This window comes from Elephas maximus, chromosome 14, assembly GCF_024166365.1.
Source record: "Elephas maximus indicus isolate mEleMax1 chromosome 14, mEleMax1 primary haplotype, whole genome shotgun sequence".
Classification (NCBI taxonomy): Eukaryota; Metazoa; Chordata; class Mammalia; order Proboscidea; family Elephantidae; genus Elephas; species Elephas maximus.
The window spans coordinates 36,451,833-36,472,002 of record NC_064832.1 but is presented as its reverse complement, the minus strand read 5'-3'; positions in this window follow the sequence as shown (position 1 = coordinate 36,472,002).

Below are 20,170 nucleotides of genomic sequence, written 5' to 3'. Positions count from 1 at the left end.
TCATTGAGCAGTTCTCAGTACAGCATGAGGTTGGAGCTTTTTTCCCAATAGTGGTAAGGGGTTTATATTGACTCATCCTACTCTCAGCAGCACTGAGGCATATCACAGACATTTCTGAGAAGGACAGGAGAGGTTCCATTAATTAAAAGGCTTATTTGGGAACTTATAGGGACATTGGTGGGTCAGTGGTAGAATTCTTGCCTTCTATGTAGGAGACCTGAATTCGATTCCCAGCCAAAGCACCTCAGGCACAGCCACCACTGGTCTGCCAGTGGGAGCTTGTTTGTTGCTATGATGCTAAACAGGTTTCAGCAGCACTTCCAGACTAAGACAGTCTAAGAAGAAAGGTCTGGCAATCTGCTTCCAAAAATCAGTCAGTGGAAACCCTATGGATCACGGTGATCCAATCCATAATTGAATGGACACAACTAGGCAGCATTTCATTCCCTTGTGTGTGGGGTCCTCATGAGTTGGGAGCCAACTCAATGGCAGCTAACAACAACAACATTTGGGGACATAGCCTCATGACATTACTGTCTTTAGGCCCAAATACCAGTTCTCAAGAGAAATATTAAGCCAGCTGACATTGGCTGGCCCCTTCTTTGTGCCAAGCTCTGAGTCATCTCACCTAATTCTCACTCAGTAAAGCCTGGAAATCTACTTCTGAAAATTAGCCAGTGAAAACCTTATGGATTACAACAAAATATTGTCCATTATAGTGCTGGGAGATGAGCTCCCTAGGTTGGAAGGCACTCAAACTACACAGTGTCCTAAACAATGGACTGAAGTGGCTATTGGGGATGCCCTGAGCCCTATTTTACATAAAAAAGAACTTGACCCTCAGAGACTTGCAGTAATTAGCCCACCATTCTAAGTGGTAGAGCCAGGATTGAAATCCAGGTATGCTGGCTGCCCTCCAAAACCCTATCTAGTGGCCCTGTTATGACACTTAATACTACGAAACATAATGCTTACTGGGGGGGTGGCGGGGGTGGAGAGGTACCTTTATGAATTCCTCTGCTTTGTACATTGTTGGCCTCACCCGAGTCTTATCTTCTGATCCAAAAGACCACACTCCTCCCGCTGGGCAGCTGCACTGCCCAGCTCAGGTCTTCTTGGGAAAAGCTTTCTGGTGTGGCTGGCAGCCTTCTGAACTGCAGGCTTCTGCTGAAAAACAAAAAAAAACAAAAATCTGAGTTGGAATTCAGTTGTACTTTGGACTCAGCCTTTTGGCCTGAACATCGAGAAGGGAGTCCAAGTCTCTGTAACCTAGAAAGAAAAGAGTTTCTGCAGCAAAGCAAATGTGACCTTTCAACAAGAAATTCTCCTTCATTGAGGCAAGGGGACAGGACCTCTGCTCCTTTGCTTAAGCTGCTCCGTCACTTAGAAAACCACTGTCCCTGCTCTTCACCTGACTAACTTCTGCTACACACTCAGTAAGTCTCAAGTTAGGGGTTACTCCTTCCAGGAAATCTACCTTCTCCCCTCCTGACAGGATCCAGGGTCTCCCCCCTATGTCCCATCACACCCTGTCATTATGCTTTTTTCTTATGTGGCTTCTCCCCTGTTCAACTGTGAGCTATTGAAGGTTAGTGCTATGGATTGAATTGTGTTCCTCAAAATATGTACTAGAATTCTAACCCCTATATGGGTAGATACAATCCTGTTTGGGAATAAGGTTTTCTTTGTTATGTTAATTAGGTTATACCGAAGTAGGGTGGGTTCTAAATCTAATTGCTTCTGAGTTATAAAATGAGCAGGATAGTCACATAGATGTCACACACAGGGAGGGGGGTGAAGGGAAGACAGATGCCATGTGAGGATCTCCAAGGAACCAAGGAACGACTGTGACTACCTACAAGAAAGGAATCAGCATGGCAAAGGCTCTGATTTAGAGCTTTAGCCTCCAATACTACAAGAAAATAAACTTCCATTCTTTGAAGGCACCGTCTTGTGGTACTTCTGTTACAACAGCACAGGTGACTAAGGTAGTCAGAAACAGGTCTTCTTCCTCTAAGAATCCCTAGCACTATAAACTCTTAATGAATGTTGAGTAAATAAATGAATGAAGCCTTTGTGAGGACCGTAAGAGTAGCAGTCATACCTGGAGTATAGGGGAGGCCAGGCACTTCCCATCTCAGATTCTAGAACTTACTCCTTCCTTCACCCCTTGAAGTTTGATTTTTCACAGCCACTCCTGAAGATGATATCAGAAATGCCTGGGAGATTTGCCTTCAGCCATGACCTAGGTGGCTTAAGGAAGTTCAGCTCCTTGATTTGTGTCCACTATTCTAGGAGGCCGAGAGCCAAGGGCCCTGTGCTGGTGGGTTCCCAGCTGCAAGGAGGAAAAGGGCAGCTCATGCTGTCGTTGTTAGGTGCTGTAGAGTCCATTCCGACTGACAGCGACCTTATGTGACAGAGCAGAACTGCCCCAAAGGGTTTTCTGGAGTGTAATCATTACAGAAGCAGATCGCCAGGTCTTTCTCCCACAGAACCACTGGGCGTGTTTGAACCACCAGCCTTTCGGTTAGCAGCTGAGTGCTTAACTGTCTGTGCCACCAGGGCTTCTTTCACAGTCCTACTTGACCACGTTTATCTCAGACAGTTAGGGTTAAGGGTGCTTGCGGTTGGAGGGACAAGAATCACAGGATGCTTCCATTCCATTCAGTGATGTGTCAATCAGTGTTGACTAAGCATTTGCCACCTTCTTGTGCTGATGCCTGTGGTTCACAAACAGTGCAAAGGTAACCCCGAGTACTGGGGCACCAGCCCGGAGCTAACACAGCAGGAGTGAGGGGGCAGGGACTGGGGAAGGAAGCCCACCTCCCTGCAGCAATGTAGAACTAGGCAAAGGGTGAAACTCGCGTGCCTGAGGCTGCTTGCCCAGCCCAGCCACGCCCTGCCCAACTTCCGTGCCACCCTTGGGGCCTGGGTGGAGGCCAGGAGCTGCTGTGAGCATGAAGTTCAGTTATTAGCCCTCAGGGACTACTCTCCTTTATTAAGCCTCACCCCCAGGCAGCCTCCATTGTGCACAGTTGGACTTGGGGGTTGGGGGTGGGGTGGAGGCCCTTCCTGCACTCCTTTTTCTCCCTCTGGTGGTGTAGCGGTTGAGAGCTCGGCTGCTACCCAAAAGGTTGGCAGTTCAAATCCACCAGCCACTCCTTGGAAATCCTCTGGGGCAGTTCCACTCTGTTCTATAGGGTAGCTATGAGTCTTTGCCTAAGAACTCAACCTGTGTCACCAGTATTTCAAATACCAGTAGGGTCACCCATAGTATACAGGTTTCGGAGGAGCTTCCAGTCTAAGACAGACTAGGAGAAAAGGCCTGGCAACCTAATTCTGAAAATTAGCCAGTGAAAACCCTATGGATCACAACAAAATATTATCCATTATAGGCTGGAAGATGAGTCCCCTAGTTGGAAAGCACTCAAAATACACAGTGGCCGCGACAATGGACTAAAGCATACAATGAAAGTAGAGATGGTGCAGGACAAGTCAGCATTTTGCTCTGTTGTACATGGGGTCACCACGGGTCAGAGTGAACTCAATGGCAACTAATAACAACAAAATATAACTTGAATGATACAGTGCTTCAGAATATAATATACCATTAATAAATGATACCCATGTGACTATTATGGCTGCCCTTAATCTGACCTCTGCTAAGAAAGTAAGTCTGGCTAACATACCTGAATTGTAAAGAGCAGAGCGCAAAACACTTATGACAACTAGTCTCCAAGCTGCTCAGTGAGACCATAATGAGCGTGACTTGAAACAGCTCCTGAGCGGTGATGATCTGGGTTCAGGAAAATGCGTGCGTGCGTGCATGCTCGCCCTCACGTCCCAGTGGCGTGACCTCTCGTGGGGCACACTTCATCCAGCCTGGGTCTGTGCCAGTGCAAATACTTCCAGTGAAGGCCATTGCCCTCATTTCCAGGTATGAAGGTCTCCTGGGAAGCAGATGTGAACTTTTGCAACCCAAGTTACCTTTGCTCTGCAGTAAACAGATGAATCATGGTTGTTCCCAGAGGGTCAACTAATAAGCAGCCTTGGGCCACCCTGTCTGGTGACTTAGACGTTAAGACAATGCCCTTGGTGCCTACGAGGGAGGGAGTCATAAAGTTGGGCTTGAACGCTTTTTAAAGTTATCTTTGTTGGCTGATTGTTTGGCTAAAGGGACTGGTGTTGAGTTATTCCTGGCCTTTTAACAGCTTCTGTGATAAGTATAAGGAGCCCTGGTGGAACAATGGTTAAAGGGCTCGGCTGCAAACTGAAAGGTAAGCAGTCCCAAACCAACAGCCACTCTGCAGGCCAAAGATGTGGAAGTTTGCTTCCATAAAGATTTACAGCCTTGGAAACCCTATGGGGCAGTTCTACTCTGTCCCGTAGTTTCACTGTGAGTGGGAATTGACTTGTCCGCCGTGAGGTTTTTTTGTTTTGTTTTGTTTTGTTTGGTGATAAGCATAATTAGGGTGAAAAGAGGGTGTTCCTTCTGAGGTAAAGGGTCAAGAAGATTAGCTGAGATAACTGACCTCAGTATACAGCTTAGCAAAGAGTGGCGGCTCAGTGGTAGAACTCTCCCCTTCCATGCAGGACGCTCAGGTTTGATTCTAGACAATGAACCTCATTCACAGCCACCACCTGTCTGGCAGTGGTGGCTTGCAGGTTGCTATGATGCTGAAAGGTTCAGCACAGCTGCCAGACTAAGCAGACTACAAATAAAGGCCTGGTGATCTACTTCCAAAAATCAGCCAGTGAAAACCCTATGGCTCACAACACTCCAATCCACAACTAGTCACGGAGATGGTAAGGATTAGGCTTCATTTCATTCCGCTGTGGATGGGGTCACCACGAGCTGGGGGCCAACTCAGACAACCTCATAATAACAACAGACAACCTCCAAGTTCCACTTTTAGACATCACTTCTTTCCTTTTTCCAAGCTAAATATTTTCTGGGTGTTGTTAACAGAAGGGCAGACTAAAGGTTAAGCTTTCTACCTGGCCTATTCCTACCTGGATTTGGGAGGCGGTGAGAGTGGGAGAGGGGAACTAGCTTTAGTTTGCAGCCAAGTAGTTAAATATCACTTAAATCTATCCACTTCTTCACCTTCCCACCTCCAAGTCTGGGCCAGAATCATCAGAATATAATACATTTATACCTGCATATGAATGTCTTCACACCCTAGCCTCCTACTGGGCTCCCCACATTCCCTGTTGTCTCACAAAGCAGCCAGAAAGATCCTTCCTAATCTCAGATCTAATCATTTCAGTCCCTAACCTGAAACCCTTCAGAGACTCCCCGACATTCTGAGGATGAAGCCTCATCTATGACGTGAGCACCTTCACCTCCCCTTGCTACAGACAGGTGAAGGTACCTCAGCCACTCTCAGCTCCTTTCCCTTCCAGGTCTTGGAACATTGTTCTTCCACCCCAGAGAATTTCTTCAATTGTAGCTAATTTTTAGAACCCTTCGACTTTCAGCTCAAACTTTACTGCTTTCAGGAAACTTTCCTTCCTCCCCCAGGGATGTTCTGACAAGCAAGCCCTTCTCATGCTGATTTTCAGATTCTAATGTTTCCGGGCTTTATTGTTACCAAAAATCAACCCGGTTGCCTAGACTCAATGGTGAGTCATGGCAACCGCATGTGTGTCAGAGTAGAATCGTGCTGTATAGGGTTTTCAGCGGCTGATTTTTTTGGAAGTAGATTGCCAAGGCTTTTTTCCAAGGTGCCTCTGGATACATTTGAACCTCCAATCTTTTGGTTAGCAGCCAAGCATGTTAGCTATTTGTGCCACCCAGGGACTCTGGTTTTATCGTTGCTATTTGTTTAACCAGAACTTGAATTCCATGAAAGAGGGACCCCCCCTCTGTACTCCTCCCCAACTGCAATCTCAGTATCTAGCCAGGTAAATGCATTTCAAATGAACCCCAAAAGGACTTGTCAAAAAAAAGATACTTGCGATCCTTTCAACAGGTTCCCTGGGAAATCATCAAAGCAGTGGGGTTAAGAAAGGAGGAGAATGTTGTTCAGAGTAGGAGCCCTGGTGGTACAAATGGTTAAGCAGTGGACTGCTAACCGAAAGGTTGGCAGTTTGAACCCACCCAGTGGCTCCAACAGAGAAAGTCCTGGCGATCTGTTCCCGTAAAGATTAAAGCCAAGAACTTGTGTTCACTGAAAGACTTTACCAAAAAAGTGAAAAGATAAGCTACCAACTGGGAGAATATCTTCAGAAGACCTATATCCAACAAGAGTATAATAACCAAAGTATATATAAAACTTCAACAACTTAACAACAAAAAGACAACCCAATCATAAAATGGGTGAAGGACTTGAACAGACATTTCACCAAAGAGGACATTCAAATGGCCACCAACACATGAAAAGATGCTCAGCATCATTAGCCATCAGAGAGATGCAAATCAAAACCACAGTGAGATACCATTTCACTCCCACTAGAATGGTTAGAATTATATTAAAAAAAAAAAAAAAAACAGATAATAACAAATGTTGATGATATGGGGAAACTGGAACTCTTATCCATTGCTAGTAGGAATGCAAAATGGTACAGCAGCTGTGGAAAACAGTGTGTTGGCTCCTCAAAAAACTAAAAATAAAACTACCAAATGACTGAGCAATACCAATCCTAGGTATATGCCTAAAAGACTTGAAAGCAGAGACTCAAAAAGAGACTTGCACACCAATGTTCATTGCAGCACTATTCAGAACAGCCAAAAAGTGGAAACAACCTAAATGGTCATCATCAGATGGATGAATAGATGAAATGTGGCACATACATATAATGGACTACTACTCAGCCAGTAGGAGAAATGAAGTCTGGATACAAGCTACAGTATGGGTGAAACTTGAAGACATTACGCTGAGAGAAACAGGCCAATCACAAAACGACAAATATTGTATGAAAAAATTACAGCCAAGAAAACCCGATAAGGCAGTTCTACTCTGTCACATGGGGTCACTATGAATCAAAAACAACTCGGCAGCACCTGACAACAACAACAGAAGTAAGACATATTAACTCTTCTCAAAGCAATCAAAAAGCCGCCAGTTACCTGAATCACTATGTGTAAGGTACTGCTAGATATTTAACCTATATGAAATATGCATTTTGTTGGAAATTGCAATTTTTTTCAAAGAATTCTTTGCTAGGCTATCAAAGCTATTGTTAACAGCTCAGAAGAATCAGCATACTAGCTGACATTCCTTTAGCAGCTACAGTGGGCCAGGCACAACAGCCCTTTGAGGTAGACACTATCATTACTCCCATTTTATGGATGAGGAAACTGAGGAGCACAGGGAATTAACGAATGTGTCCAGTGCAATAGAGCTTAAGTAGAGACCATATATAAAACCAAGCACTGGTTTCCAGGGCATGCATCATGTCATACCGTCTCCCTGTGGAACTGCCTGGCATTTCTCAAAAGTTGTTGTTAGATGCCATTGAGTGGGCCCCCAACTCATGGTGACCCCATGCTCAATGGAACAAAATGCTGCCTGGTCCAGTGCCATCTGCAGGATCAGTTAAGCTTAGACCACTCTGGTCTACAGGGTTTTCATCAGCTAATTTTCAGAAGTAGATTGCTGGGCCTTTCCTCCTAGTCTACATTAGTCTGGAAGCTCCGATGAAACCTGTTCAGCATCATAACAACACTCAAGCCTCCACTGACAGACAAGTGGTGGCTGTGCATGAGGTACATTGGGGGCCAGGAATCAAACCCAAGTCTCCTACAAGAAGGAGAAAATTCTACCACTGAACCACTACCCTCTTCCAAAAATTAGGGTACCTTTTATTTACAGGAGGAACCCTGGTGGCTTAGTGGGTAAGAGCTACAGCTGCTAACCAAAAGATTGGCAGTTTGAATCCAGCAGGTGCTCCTCGGAAACTCTATGGGGCAATTCTACTCTGTTCTATAGCGTTGCTATGAGTTGGAATCGACTTGAATGCAACGGGTTTGGTTTTTTGAGTTTTTGTATTTGCAGGAAAATACCATGTGCTGAGGATGTGCAATAGGTTTTATTCCCCATCCCAAGAGGTGGAGCTATTGGTAATGTCTCAGGACATAAAAGGGTGGGGCTTGATAAGTGAATTATTTCTGGAAAGGGCTTGTTATATTGTCAGTGACTAAGTAATTGTAGACACGAGGCGATGTAAAGATTACAGACTGTATAATCTTTAACTTCATCTAAAGGGCCTGGAGCTCTGTGACTTCCCGCTTGTTTTGTGGACTCAAATTGTGCAAATCTGAAAGAGCTCTGAGACTTAGGGGAAGTTATTATCAATTTCCCTGGCTCAAGTCTCTTGGCATATGGGTCCAAGGAAGCCAAGAGTGTCTGGCTGTTTATGCTTCAGTGCCCTAACCTGGAGAACTGACAGGATTCCCTGACTGTCCGCGTTAAGTGAAGACTACTGTGGGAACTTCATTGCAGGCCTAACTGCTGTAATAAAGTTTCATGCAAGGGGCATCTGCTGGTTGTTCCTAGTTTTGCACAGTGCCTTTTGTATTACTAAGTCCCTGGGCAGCACAAATGGTAACCTAAGAAGGTAAAACCCCCACACGTCTGTCAGATTATACTACCTGAAGGATGTTTACCGGTGTTTTATTGACTATGCAAAGGCATTCGACTATGTGGACCATAAAAAATTACGGATAACATTGTGAAGAATGGGAATTCCAGAACACATAATTGTGCTCATGAGGAACCTTTACATAGATCAAGAGGAAGTTGTTCAGATAGAACAAGGGGATACTGTGTGGTTTAAAGTCAGGAAAGGCGTGTGTCAGGGTTGTATCCTTTTACCGTACCTATTCAGTCTGTATGCTGAGCAAATAATCCAAGAAGCTGGACTATATGAAGAAGAAAGGGGCATTAGAATTGGAAAAAGACTCATTAACAAACTGTGTTATGCAGAGGATACAACCTTTCTCTCTGAAAGTGAAGAGGACTTGAAGCACTTACTGATAAAGATCAAAGACCATATCCTTCACTATGCATTACGCCTCCCCATAAAGAAAACAAAAATCCTCACAACTGAACCAATAAGCAACACCACGATAAGCGGAGAAAAGATTGAAGTTATGAAGGGTTTCATTTTACTTGGATCCATAATCAACGCCCATGGAAGCAGCAGTCAAGAAATCAAAAGACTCATTGCATTGGGCAAATCTGCTCCAAAGGGCCTCTTCAAAGTGTTGACAACCAAAGATGTCACCTTGAAGACTAAGGTGTGCCTGACCCAAACCATGGTGTTTTCAATTGAATCATATGCATACAAAGCAGGACAAAGAGTAAGGAAGACTGAAGAAGAAGTGACACCTTTGAATTGTGGTGTTGGCAAAGAATATTGAATATAACAAGGACTGCCAAAAGAACAAACAAATCTGTCTTGGAAGAAGTACAACCAGAATGCTCCTTAGAAGCAAAGATGGTGAGACTGCATATTACATACTTTGGACATGTTGTCAGGAGGGAGCAGTCCTTGGAGAAGGACATCCTGTTTGGTAAAGTACAGGGTCAGTGGAAAAAAGGAAGACCCTCAACAAGATGGATTGGCATAGTGGCTGTAACAATGGGCTCAAGCATAACAACGATTGTGAGCAGGACCAGGCAGTGTTTCGTTCTGTGGAACATAGGGTCACTATGAGTCAGAATCCACTTGACAGCACCTAACAACAGCAACATTAACCTAAAGGTTGGTAGTTTGAACTCACCCAGTGAAACATTATGGCCAAGAAAACTCTATGGAGCAGTTTTACTCCATAACACATGGGGTTGCTGTGAGTCAGAAACAAGTTGAAGGCAGCAAGTTATGTGGTTTTTTTTTTTTTTTTCTCTTGTTTTATTAGCCCAGATCCACTGGGCAGGGACATTAACCTAATTGTTCAAGACAGGTAGAGGTCCTGAGGTCTTAGCTGTCAACAATATTTCCATTATTACTATGTATTGGCACATGTCCTCTCTCCCTTATGCTTTGTAAGTTATTGGAGTCCTTCTGACTTCCAGTAATAAAATCATTTGCTCTATCTCCATGCCTGAAGGCAATTCCTGGCCTGTTTAACTCTTTCCCAGCTTCTTGAGCCTGAGAAATAATTTTTTTTTTTTCACTACGTGAAACTACAGGTATTTCCTCCTTTTGATAATAACAAAGTTTTGACATGTCAGGCAGTTTATGTGTACTTTTTCATCTAATCCTCACAACACTCTATGCGTACTTACTATTAGTAGCACATTTTGCAGATGGGGATACTGAACAGAGAGGGTTTGTTTGTTGTTTTTAAGGTTCTGGTGAAATTTTACTGAAGGTACCTGTTCAGTATGCAACATGCAGGAAATTACATCCTTTGCCACTATTTACATTCAGGATGAAAACATTTAGATGCAAACTAAAAATGGGTGTGTGAAGGTACATAGATTTCAAAATTCTCTTAGGGTATATATGTGAGGCCCTGCCCCCTTTTTTGTGCTTTAGGTGAAAATGTACAGCTCAAGTTAATTTCTCATACAAAAATTTATATACATATTCTTTCATGACATTAGTTGCAATCCCCACAATGAAACAGCACACTTACCCTTTTCACTCCAGGTTCACTGTGTCCATTCAACCAGTTCCTGTCCCTTCCTGCCTTCTCATCCTGCCTCTGGACAGGAGCTGCCTATTTAGTCACAAGTATATGACTGAACCAAGAAGCACGCTCCTCTCATGTGTTATTTTTTGTTTTAGAGTCCTGTCTAATCTTTGTCTGAAGAGTGGGCTTCCAGAACAGTTTCAGTTCTGGGTTAACAGAGCATCTTGGGGCCATAATTTGGGGGATTCCTCCAGTCTCTGTCAGACCATTAAGTCTGGTCTTTCTATGTGAATTTGAGCTCTGCTCCACACTTTTCTCCCACTCTGTCCAGACTCTCTGTTGTGTTCCCTGTCAGGGTAGTCATTGGTGGTAGCCAGGCACCATCTAGTCCTTCTGGTTTCAGGCTGGTGGTTGTTTGTTTGTTTTTAAGTGACCTCTCAAATGTCACACAACTAATAAGCAGCAGAACTGGGACGTAAATTCAGGCTACTGGCTTCAAGAGCTCTTGTGCATAACTATTATGCTATGCTATTCTACTTCACTTCCCTGAATTATTTATACTTTGAACCATTTTCTCCATTACAATTGTAGCCTTGATTTGGTGTTTGCTTGTTTATCAAAAATATAGTCCTGAAACTAATTAAAAATGGGTCAAAGACCTAACTATAAAACCAAAAACTAAAGATCATGGAAAAAAAATAGAGTCAATGCTAGAGGCCCTAATATATGACATGCGTAGGATGCAAACCATAACTACCAACACACAAACACTAAAAGATAAGTTAAATAAGTGGAATCTTCTAAAAATTAAATGCTTATGCTCACCAAAAGACTTCACCAAAAGAGTAAAAAGAGAGCCTACAGACTGGGAAAAAAAATTTGGCTAAGAAAAATCTGACAAAAGTGTAATTTCTAAAATCTATAGGAAAACCCAACACCTCTACAACAAAAAGACAAATAATCCAATTTAAAAATGGGCAAAAAATATGTGAACAGTCACTTCACCAAAGAAGACATTCAGGTGGTTAACAGACACTTGAGGAAATCCTGGTGATCACTAGCCATCAGAAAAATACAAATCAAACTACAAAGAGTTACCATCTCACCCCAACATTACTGGCACAAATCAAAAAACAGAAAATAACGAATGTTGGAGAGGTTGAGGGGAGATTGGAACTCTTACGCACTGCTAGTGGGAATGCAAAAGGGTACCACCATTTTAGAAAACAATATGGCATTTCCTTAAAAAGCTAGAAGTAGAAATACCATACATGCAATCCCACTCCATATTACCCTAGAGAAATAAAAGCCACCACACAAATAGATATATACACACCCATGTTCACTGCAGCATTATTCACAGTAGCAAAAAGATGGAAACAACCTAAGTACCCATCAACAGATGAATGGATAAACAAACTATGGTACATACACACAATGGAATACTATGCAACCATAAAGAACAATGATGAATCTGTGAAACATCTCACAACATGAATGAATCTGGAGGGCATTATGCTGAGTGAAATAAGTCAATCACAAAAGGGCAAACACTGTATGAGACCACTATTATAAAAACTCATGAAAAGGTTTATACACAGAAAGAAACTATCTTTGATGGTTAAGAGGGAGGGGAATGGTGGGGAAGGAAAAACACTAATTAGACAATAGATACGTGGTCACTTTGGTGCAGGGTAAGACAGTACACAACACTGGGGAAGTCAGCACAACTTAACCAGGGCAAAGTCACAGAAACTTCATAGATACATTGAAACACCCTGAGGGACCCAGTTACTGGGCTGAGGGCTGGAGACCATAGTCTCGTGGGACATCTAGCTCAATTGGAATAACATAGTTTATAAAGAAAATGTTCTACATCCTACTTTGGTGAGTAGCATCTGGGGTCTTAAAAGCTTGTGAGCAGCCATCTAAGATACATCTACTGGTCCTACCCTGTCTGGAGAAAAGGAGAATGAAGAAAACCAAAGACACAAGGGAAAGATTAGTCCAAAGGATTAATGGACTACAACTACCACAGCATTCACCAGACTGAGTCCAGAACAAGTAGGTGGTGTCCAGCTACAATTACCAACTGCTCTGACAGGAATCACAATAGAGAATGTCTTAGGCTGGGGTCCCTAGAGAAGCAAAACCAGGGCACTGTATAAATGCATATGTAGCAAGGATTATATAAAGGAAATAGCTCATGTGGTTGTAGAGGCTGGAAAGTCCCAAGTTCATGGGTCAGGCTGGAGGCTTCTGCTGACTCACATAGCCACTGGTGCTGGTGAATCCAAGATCAGAAGGTCAGAGAGGAGGCCGCTGGCTCAAGGCTGTGGAGGCTGATGAATCCCAAGACGGCAGGTAAGTTGCTACCTCAGGTCCCAAGAACCGGAGGTCAGACAAACAGGAGCCAGCTGCAGGATCCAGAGAGAACAAAAGCCAGGGAGCTTACATTGTCCACCTACATTGGATGCAGGCCACACCCCCAAGGAAACTCCCTTTCAACTGACTGGTTGCTCACAACAGATCTCATCATGGAGATGATCACAGTATATCAGATCTCATTATGGAGGTGATTACATCATTAAAACCTGCAGACTACATCCTAACTACCAAACCACTGAGGATCATGGCCCAGCCAAGTCGACACACAACTTTAACCATCACTGAGGGTCCTGGGCAAAGAAGGAGAAAAATGTAGAAGAAAATTCAAACTCACAAAAAAAAGACCAGACTTACTAGTCTGACAGAAACTGGAGAAACCCCAAGAATATGGCTCCCGGACACCATTTAACTCAGCACTGAAGTCGCTCCCAAAGTTCACCCTTCAGCCAAAGATTAGACAGGCCTATAAAACAAACAATAACGCTCATAGTTCAAGCATGTTTACTAGACTAAATGGACACACAAGCCCAAAAGCAAAGGTGAGAAGGCAGAAAGGGACAGGAAAACTGGACGAATGGAAATGGGGAACCCGAGATCGAGAAGTTGAGAGTATTGATACATTGTGGGGTTGGCAACCAATGTCACAAAGCAATTCGTGTATTAATAGTTTAGTGAGAAAATACTTTTCTCTGTAAACTTTCACCTAAAGCACAATAAAAAAAAAAAAGTATATGTATAATCTTGAGAAATTACGATGTACTTTTCATCGTTACTCATTTGCTGTTACACATATTCTCCCCCTCCCCAACATTTGACCACATTTACCGCAAATCAGACACATAAATTTAGATGCATTCTTTCTTCTTATGAGATCAAATTGTTCTCTTTCTCATACACAATCACCTTACCAGTTCTTACCAAGGTGATCTAGTACCTATTATTTATAAGCCTCTTTGGAAATTAAGGGGATCTTCTTGAAAAGTGGTAGTGTCCCTAATAAGTGTGGACTCCAAGGAAGATATAGGGGCCCTACACCTGGGCAGGTGATGTTGTTTCTCCAAATGAGAATAAAACAATGCCTGAAACATTTTGGGATTTCATTTCACCTTGGATATTACCCACATGACAAACTGGGTTGGATAAATGCATCCTATGCACCTCTTGGAACAGAATCAACGCAGAATGTCCCTTCTAAAACTGATGCCTGGCTGTGACAATAACCAGATAGTTGTATACAATGTGACAAACAATGAGATTGGAGGCAAAAGACCTGGGACAAATCTCAGCTCACCCCTTACTCATCTTATGACCTACTTTGAGTCTTGGATTTTATTTCTTCAAAATGAGCCTGAATATCTATCCTTGGTCTAGACTGTTCAGAGAGCTAAATAAAATAACATGGGACAGCTGCCTAGCATGGTGACTAGCACACAGTTATCAGCTGACATCAAGTCATAGCAACCTCATGTGTGTCAGAGTAAAACTGTACTCCACAGAGTTTTCAATGGCTGATTTTTTTGCAAGTAGATTGCTAGGCCTTTCTTCCAAGGTACCTCTGGGGGGACTAGATCTTCAACTTTTCAGTTAAAAGCTGAGTACATTAAACATTTGTACCACCCAGAAACTCCAAAAACCAGTTGTTATTTAGTAGATTCTGACTCATGGCGGCCCCACAGGCTCTCACTAAATGTGGAAGTGAAATGTGACATGATAGAGTGAGTGGCTGACTCAAGAATGCGCCATGAAAAGCATCTAAACTTTTTTCTGTAAGATAACTTGTTAAAAATGAGCATTTTTCTGCATCTGAGATCCCTAAGCTTCCAGAGGTATAACAGAAGTGAAGTTTCAGCCACTTAACATGAAACAGCAAAGAAACAAAGCGGAAAATAAGTGATTCGAAGACTATCAGAGAAACGGGGTTGTAGTCTCTAAGAATAATTTTATTTCTTCTAGTTTCTGGCTCGGGGCAGAGGAGTTGCTAGAATATCCTTTTTGTTAATTTAGTTAATTTTTTTAACATTGGAATTCTTCTAAAGTTTTTTTTTTATTGTGCTTTAGGTAAAATTTTATGCTCAAGTTAACTTATCACTCAAAATTTAAGCATATATTGTTTTGTAACATTGGTTGCAATCCTCACAATGTGATAGCATGCTCCCCTTTCCACCCCAGGTTCCCTGTGTCCATTCATCCAGGTTCTGTCCCTTCCTGCCTTCTCATCCTGCTTTTGGACAGGAGCTGCCCATTTGATCTTGAATATTCAAATATACTAAGAAGCACTTTTCTCATATGTATTATTGTTTGTTTTATGGGGCCATCTAATCTTTGTCTGAAAAGTGGACTTCGGGAATGGTTTCTGTTCTGCCTTAACAGTGTCCAAAGGCCATAGCTTCAGGAGTTCCTCCAGTCTCAGACCAGTAAGTCTGGTCTTTTTACATGAATTTGAATTCTGTTGTACATTTTTCTTCTGGTCTTTCTGGGACTCTCTGTTGTGATCCCTGCCAGGGCCATGGTTGGTGTAGCCAGGCACCATCTAGTTATTCTTGTCTCAGGCTGGTGGAGTCTCTGGTTGATGTGGTCCTTTAGTTCTTTGGGCTAGTATTTTCCTTATGTCTTTTGTTTTCTTAATTCTCCTTTGCTACGAATGGGGTGGGACCGATAGATGTATGTTAGATGACCACTCCCAAGCTTTTAACACCCCAGACACTACTCACCAAAGTGGGATGTAGGACATTTTCTTTATAAGTGATGTTATGCCAGTTGACCTAGATGTACTCTGAGACTGTGGTCCCTAGGCCCCAGCCCCAGATACTCAGTCCTTCAAAATGTTTGGATGTGTTTACGAAATGTCTTTACTTTTACTTTAGTTTAGCTGTGCTGTCTTCCCTGTATTGTGTGTTGTCCTTCCCTTCACTGAAGTTGACACTTGTCTACTATCTACTGAATGATTTCTCCTCCCCACCACTCTCCGCCCTTGTAACCATCAAAGATTTTTTTTTTCTGTGTGTAAACCTATTCTTGGGTTATAATAGTGGTCTCATACAATATTTGTCCTTTTGTGACTGACTTCTTTCACTCAGCATAATACCCCCCAGATTCCTCCATGTTATGAGATGTTTCGCAGACTCATCGTTGTTCTTTATCATTGCACAGTATTCCTTTGTGTGTATGTACCATAATTGCTTTGTCCATTCATCTATTGATGGACATTTAGGTTGTTTCCAGCTTTTTACTATTGTGAATAGTGCTGCAATGAACATGGGTATGCATATGTCTATTCGTGTGACAGCACTTATTTCTCTAGGGTATATTCCTAAGAATGGGATTGCTAGATCATATGATATTTCTATTTCTACCTTTTTTTTTCTTTCTTTTTTAAATTGTACTTTAGATGAAGGTTTACAGAACAAACTAGTTTCTCATCAAACAGTTAGTACACACATTGTTGTATGACATTGGATAATAACCCCAAGACATGTCAACGCTCTCCCTTCTCAACCCTGGATTCCCTGTTACCAGCTATCCTATTCCCTCCTGCCTTCCAGACCCTGCCCCAGGGCTGGTGCACCCCTTTAGTCTTGTTTCGTTCCATGGGCCTGTTCAATCTTTGGCTGAAGGGTGAACCTCAGGAGTGACTTCATTACTGAGCTGACGGGGTGTCCAGGGGCCGTACTCTCAGGGTTTCTCCAGTCTCTGTCAGGCCAGCAAGTCTGGTCTTTTTTTTTTTTTTTTTTTGAGTTGGAATTTTGTTCTACATTTTTCTCCAATTCTGCCCTGGACCCTTTATTGTGATCCCTGTCAGAGCAGTCAGTGGTGGTAGCCAGGCACCATCTCATTGTTCTGGACTCAGTCTGGTGGAGGCTGTAGTAGATGTGGTCCATTAGTCCTTTGGACTAATCTGTCACTTGTATCTTTAGTTTTCTTCATTCTTCCTTGCTCCCAAAGGGGTGAGACCAGTGGAGTATCCTAGATGGCCACTCAAAGGCTTTTAAGACCCCAGACGCTACTCAACAAAGTAGAATGTAGAGCATTTTCTTTATAAACTATGTTATGCCAATTGAGCTAGATATTCCCCGGGAACATGGTCCCCACAGCCCTCAGCCCAGCAATTTGGTTCCTCAGGGAGTTTGGATGTTTCTATGGAGCTACCATGACCTTGCCTTGTACAGGTTGTTCTGGCTTTCCCAATATTTTGTACTGTCTTACCCTTCACCAAAGTTTCCACCTATCTATTAAGTATTTTTCCATCCCCATCCTTCCCTTCTCTTGTAACCATCAAAGATTGTTTATTTTTGTATGTAAATCTTTTCACGAGTTTTTACAGTAGTAGTCTCATACGAGATTTATCTTATTGTGATTGACTTATTTCACTCAGCATAATGCCCTCCAGATTCATCCATGTTATGAGATGCTTTACAGATTCATCGTTGTTCTTCATCATTGTGTAATACTCTATTGTGTGTATGTACCACAGTTTGTTTATCCATTCATCTGTTGAAGGGCTTCTAGGTTGTTTCCATCTTTTTGTTACTGTGAACAATGCTGCAATGAACATAGTTGTGTATTTCTAACTTTTTAAGAAGGCACCATATCATTTTCCATAGTGGTTGTACCATTTTTTATTTCCACCAACAATGCATAGGACTTCCAATCTCCCCACAACCTCTCCAACATTTGTTATTTTGTGTTTTTTGGATTAGTGCCAGTATTGTCAGGGTGAGATGGTATCTCATTATAGTTTCGATCTGCATTTCTCTACTGACTAATGATCATGAGCATTTCATCATGTGTCTGTTGGCTGCCTGAATGTCTTCTTTGTTGAAGTGCCTGTTCCCATCCTTATTTTTTAATTGGATTATTTGTCTTTTTGTTGTTAAGGTGTTGCAGTAACTTGTAGATTTTTGAGATTAGACGCTTATTGCATATGTCATAGCCAAAATTTTTTCTCAGCCTGTAGATTCTCTTTTCACTTTTTCGGTGAAGATCTTTTTTTTTTTTCTTTAATTTTTATTGTGCTTTAAGAGAAAGTTTACAAATCAAGTCAGTCTCTCATACAGAAATGCATACACACCTTGCTATATACTCCTAATTGCTCTCCCTCTAATGAGACAGCACACTTCTTCCCTCCACTCTCTATTTTATGTCCATTCGGCCAGCTTCTGACACCCTCTGCTCTCTCATCTCCTCTCCAGACAGGAGATGCCAACATAGTCTCATGTGTCTACTTGATCCAAGAAGCTCATTCTTCACCAGTATCATTTTCTGTCCCATTTTTTTTTTTTTTTCTGTCCCATAGTCCAGTCCAATCCCTGTCTGAAGAGTTGGCTTTGGGGATGGCTCCTGCCTTGGGCTAACAGAAGGTCTGGAGACCATAACCTCCGGGGTCCTTCTAGTCTCAGTCAGACCATTAAGCCTGGTCACCCTATGAGAATTTGGGGTCTGCATCCCACTGCTCTCCTGCTCCTTCAGGGCAGTCATCGGTTGTAGTCGGACACCATCTAGCTCTTCTGGTCTCGGGCCAATGCAGCCTCTGGTTTATGTGGTCCTTTCTGTCTCTTGGGCTCATAATTACCTTGCGTCTTTGGTGTTCTTCATTTTCCTTTGCTCCAGGTGGGTTAAGACCCATTGATGCATCTTAGATGGCTGCTTCCTGGCATTTAAGACCCCAGAAGCCACTCTCCAAAGTGGGATGCAGAATGTTTTCTTAATAGATTTTATTATGCCACTTGCTTTAGATGTCGCCCAAAACCATGGTCCCCAAACCCTTGCCCCTACTACACTGGCCTTCGAAGCATTCAGTTTATTCCGGAAACTTCTTTGCTTTTAGTTTAGTCCAGTTGTGCTGACCTCGCCTGTATTGTGTGTTGTCCTTCCCTTCACCCAAAATATTTCCTATCCACTATCTAACCAGTGAAAACCTCTCTCCCTCCCTCCCTTCCTCCCTCCCACTCTTGTAACCATCAAAGAATATTTTCTTCTCTCTTTAAACTATTTCTCCAGTTCTTATAATAGTGATCGTATACAATATTTGTCCTTTTGCAACTGACTAATTTCACTCAGCATAACGCCTTCCAGATTCTTCTATGTTGTGAAATGTTTTGCAGATTTACCATTGTTCTTTATTGATGCATAGTATTCCATTGTGTGAATATACCATAATTTATTTATCCATTGATGGGCACCTTGGGTACTTCCATTATTTTTTGCTATTGTAAACAGTGCTGCAATGAACAGGGGTGTGCATATATTTGTTCGTGTAAAGGTTCTTAATTCTCTAGGATATATTCCAAGGAGTGGGATTGATGAATCGCATGGTAATTCTATTTCAAGTTTTTTTTAGGAAGTGCCAAATCGATTTCCAAAGTGGTTGTACCATTTTTCATTCCCACCAGCAGTGTGTAAGTGTTCCAGTCTCTCCACAGCCTCTCCAACATTTACTATTTTGTGTTTTTTGGATTAATGCCAGCCTTGTTGGAGTGAGATGGAATCTCATTGTAGTTTTGATTTGCATTTCTCTAATGGCTAATGATTATGAGCATTTCCTCATACATCTGTTAGCTACCCAAAAGTCTTCTTTAGTGAAGTGTCTGTTCATATCTTTTACCCATTTTTTAACTGGGTTATTTGTCTTTTTGCAGTTGAGTTTTTGCAGTATTATGTAGATTTTAGAGATCAGGTGCAGATCAGAAATGTCATAGCAAAAAACTTTTTCCCAGTCTGTAGGTAATCTTTTTACTCATTTGGTGAAGTCTTTAGATGAGCACAGGTGTTTGATTTTTAGGAGCTCCCTTTTTTTTTTTTTCCCCAGTTATCTAGTTTCTCTTCTGCATTGTTATTAATGTTTTGTGTACTGTTTATACCATGCATTAGGGCTCCTAGCATTGTCCCTATTTTTTCTTCCATGATCTTTATCATTTTAGATTTTATATTTAGGTCTTCGATCCATTTTGAGTTAGTTTTTGTACCTGGTGTCAGATATGGGTCTTGTTTCATTTTTTTTGCAGATGGATATCCAGTTATGCCAGCACCATTTGTTAAAAAGACTGTCTTTTCCCCAATTAACTGACTTTGGGCCTTTGTCAAATATCAGCTGCTCATATGTGGATGGATTTATGTCTCCCACTTTGTTCTTCTTCTTCAGTAATGCTTTACTTATCTGGATCCTCTTTCCCTCCCATATGAAGCTGGTGATTTGTTTCT